General features: G+C 31.6%; 1 protein-coding gene across 1 annotated transcript in view; it reads left to right on the top strand.

Annotated features, from left to right (window-relative positions):
- The window catches only part of LOC117170250 (peripheral-type benzodiazepine receptor-associated protein 1-like), a 212,871-nt gene that overhangs the window by 26,524 nt on the left and 182,154 nt on the right, over positions 1-4,193 (top strand). The window lies entirely within an intron of this gene.

Consider the following 4,193-nt stretch of genomic DNA (forward strand, 5'->3'; position numbering starts at 1 on the left):
CGTAAACTCAGAAGATGTGGACTGTGACTGCACCATATATCTAGTCGGGAGTGGTGCTGACTGAAAACAGATGATTTGGAGCGATTCGCGCGACATCTGTTGTTCATTCTAAGGACTTATTGAACTACCCTCGTACTTATCGTCGCTTCTCAGTGCTGTAACTTGTAAATGCGTAAACATAAATGGCTGAAGTTTTGACAGGCTCATTTGAAGGATCAAGCTCGACGAGAATGGTTCACATTAGTGAATACTAATGCCATCTCTTAGAATTTTCAGGTACTTATCAGACTGCCTAGTAAGTCGCATATTGTGATAGGTAAATATTTGAGTAACAATAATATAAATGATCAATATTGTGCAAAATACTACAAATTTTTACCATTTTCCTAATATTAGAAAGATGTGTGGGAAGAAACACATATATGGGGGATTCCACACAATATTTGTCACTAAATTTTTTTTCTTGTTTAACACTCGAAAATATTCGATACGTATTTTTTTATTTTGATGTGACACGAAAAGTTTTCGAGAAATGAAAAAAATTATATGTTCGTAAAAAATGACCTTTTTTCAATTGCTTATACTGCAATATTAAACAAAGTTATGAAAATTCATACAGAAGATAAAATGTGGGCCTTTTTCTCAACTTTTGAATAAAGTATACTAAAATCCACTTTAATAATTTATTGAATAATATATATCAAATATTTATAAGCAAAAAGATTTTTTAAAATTTGGACCTGCTTATTTTATTTATTTTTTTATTTTAAAGAGTGGATGAAACGTTTTTCTTGATCTGTTAAAAATTTGGGAGTGGGTAGTCAAATATTTTCGAAGCAATGCATTTTTAAATAGCAATAAATTTTGAATATAATAAATGAAAAACATAAAAAGATTCCATTTTGCAAGTAGATCGTTGTGTTTTACTTATCGTGTAGGCAGTCCCCAGTTCGAGCGAGTCGCACTACAGTACACTTCGCGCGCGAGTCATATTCCAAAATTCATTGATTCGTAAGTATTTGACTAACCACTCCCAAATTTTTACGAGATCAAGAAAAACGTTCAGTCTACTCTTTGCAATAAAAAAAATAAATAAACAGGTCCAAATTGAAAAAAACGATTTGTTTATAAATATTTGGTTTATATTGGTAGATGAATACCTAAAGTAGATTTTAGTTAACTTTATTCGAAAGTTGAGGTAAAGGCCCTCGTTTTATCCACCAGGAAAAAAATATTTAACGTGGACAAAATTGTTGGTGGCAAAGATTGTGTTGAATGCCCCTTATATATCCATAGAACATGGTGTTCTTTTCGGTGGCGGTGGTTAGCTAGTGATTAGGCTAGGTCGTTTATCGAGAGCGAACGAGGGTAGTCTGAAGTTGCGCACGGAGCGTAGCCTCGGCTCCCTCATGGCGGAGAACCGTCGCATGGGGAGAAGTGGTGGGAGAGCCGCGCGAACATTTGAATGTCTGTGGCTGTGATAAAATATTTTGAATTTTAAAATAACTTAAAAATAATGTATTCGTAATTAAAGGCTTTCATTAAATTTCAAATATTGTTTCAGTTTAAAATAATTATGAAAAAGTTCTTTAAAAGTTTTACAAACAATTTGAAATTTGAAAAACGTAAAACAACATTCAGTTTTTTCAAGATTTTGAAATAAAATTTTTAAGTGCTTTAAAGATTTCTAAAGTATTTGAAATATAAATGATTTAAGTTTTAATTTTAGAAGTGTTCAGTTCATAAAAAATGTAATTATTCAATTTTTAATGTTTCCAGCTTGAAATTTCCTAAAATAGTATAATTTTTAAATTTTTTAAATTCATTGATTGATTCTTCAATTTAGAGCATTGAAAATGATAACGTGGATTTATATTTTTGGGTCTGAAAAAATTGGTAAAATTCCTGATCGAAAAATAAATTCACATTCATTTCCCGATTTCGAGGTCCAGAGGCCATCCTGCATTTGTATTTATGACGACGTATCATTTGTCGCTGTATTTTTTTTTTTCATTCTACTATGTGCTGTCTGCTCATCACAGCCACAGACATTCAAATGTTCGCGCGGCTGTCCCACCACTTCCCCCCATGCGACGGTTCTCCGTAACGAGGGAGCCGAGGCTACGCTCGGTGCGTAACTTCAGACTACGCTCGTCGGCTCTCTGTACCTCGCACTAGTGCAAGAAAGTTAGTTACGCGAAAGATTTTGTACTACCCTACGATAAAAACGATCTCGAATTGTTAAAAGATATACTAATACCTCTCTAAAGATATATTTGATATCTAGTGCTTCATTTAAATGAAATTTTCTAATCTATCAGAAATTTTCAAAAGTATATAACTTTTCTAATTTTTATCGAAATGGAAAATTTAATCAGAATAATTTGAAATTCTGCTACCCCAATATAAATTGAAAAGTTAGCGTGGCCACAACATTCAGATAACCATACATACAGACAGGTAGACAGACTCACAGACAGATATCGACCAAATTTTATGATTTTTCGAGTCTGTGAGTGTCGAAACATAAAAATCCGTTAAAAACCAGAGATCAACAATCTGATCGATTACATTACACTGTCATAAATGAGAATATAGAAATAATAAAAACTTGTTACCAAGATATTGGGAGGCTCAATAAGAATAAAAAAGTTTTCTTAAAAAAAAATTATTCTGTTCCGGGAAAATAAAGATTTGTGTGACGGTATAATAATAAATAAACGATAATAATTTTACGAATTAACATTTCTGAGAACAAGTCAAAAAGTTAACTTAAACAAACCTTGTAAAAAATTAGTTTTTACAGAAAATGAAGATTTAAAATTTCAGGTTGGACTTTGATTGGTACTTTGGTACTGAAAAAAGTTGCAGAAAGTTATATTTCAGGACTTTTTCTTTGAAAAAATAAGTATTTTATTATTTTATTGTATTTAAAAACTTTTAGGAAGGGGAAGTTAGTCTGATAAAGCTTTTTAAAAAAGGTAAGAGATTAAGAAATTTAAAAAAATAAGACGAGAGACTAACAGGTATATGTTTTTGAATTATCAATCTTTTTATCACTATATTTAAAATGATCTTTTGAAAAAATCCTTTTAACACAATATATATTTGTTTTTTGAAGAATTTTGATGCAAAAAGTACTTTAAAAAATTATGGTTATCTAGTTCTGCATTGCAGCCCTTCAAATTAAGGTCAAATAATTTTTTCCAATAGTTAAAATAATGTTCGGTATTTCACCGTAATAAATCAATTGGAGTTGGATGTCATCAGTGAGACTTTACAGTTATACGAGAGGAAGTATTTGTCCTCAATTATCTTCTTTAACTTATCTAAAAACTTAAATTTTTTTAGTGGCCACTCTTACATCGTCTCCCCTCACGCCTCCTCAGAAAGAAGTTTCACTTGAAAGAGCAATTTGTACCCTAGAAATTATGTTTTAGGGATGCCTCCTAAGTATTTTCAACGAATATGAACAAAATCGTTGTGTCCTCTTTTAAAATAACTTGATATATTTTTTTATCATTTAATGTGTTTTTTTTTCGATAGGAACAAGTAATATTCAAAGTTTTCTCTGATAAAATTTTTTTATTTTGCGTCTAAAAAAGTTTCTACGTGATTAATATTGATTGACTTTCCCACCCTTCTATATTTCAAAAAATGTTTAAAAGACATGAGTTTTTTTCTCATTTTACTGCTTTGTTTCATTTTACAGAAAACTTCTAAACAGAAAAAAAAAAGTTATTAAATTTCCGAACAATTAAAAAAAAAGAAATGTTCTAGCATAAATAGTTCTGAAGTTATGCCGTCTTAAAGTGATTTTTCAGTAAAAAAATTTTAATCTTTTCCTTTTCGAATAGTATCTTGTCCCCTATGCATCCTGCATGAAAATGGTATAGAAATAAATTAAAGCAGATTCAATTATCTTAAAAATAGGGGTCTGACTTTGCCAATACCTGGTAAGCCGGGGACGCGGGCATGTATCGATCACCCGGATACCCGGTTAATAACCTTATCAGATACCAGGATACCCAGGTAGTCGGGTAATACCCGGGTACCCGGGTCAGTTTCTGGTATCAGGAAAACAGTGAAACAAGAGATACAGTCTGTCAAGTTAAAGCGTGGGTGGCTTTACTCGCAGTCGGTAAGGTGTATCGACATGATTTTGGTGTCAAAATATTAAGAAGAGCTCCCTC

This window comes from Belonocnema kinseyi, chromosome 3 (assembly GCF_010883055.1).
Source record: "Belonocnema kinseyi isolate 2016_QV_RU_SX_M_011 chromosome 3, B_treatae_v1, whole genome shotgun sequence".
NCBI lineage: Eukaryota > Metazoa > Arthropoda > Insecta > Hymenoptera > Cynipidae > Belonocnema > Belonocnema kinseyi.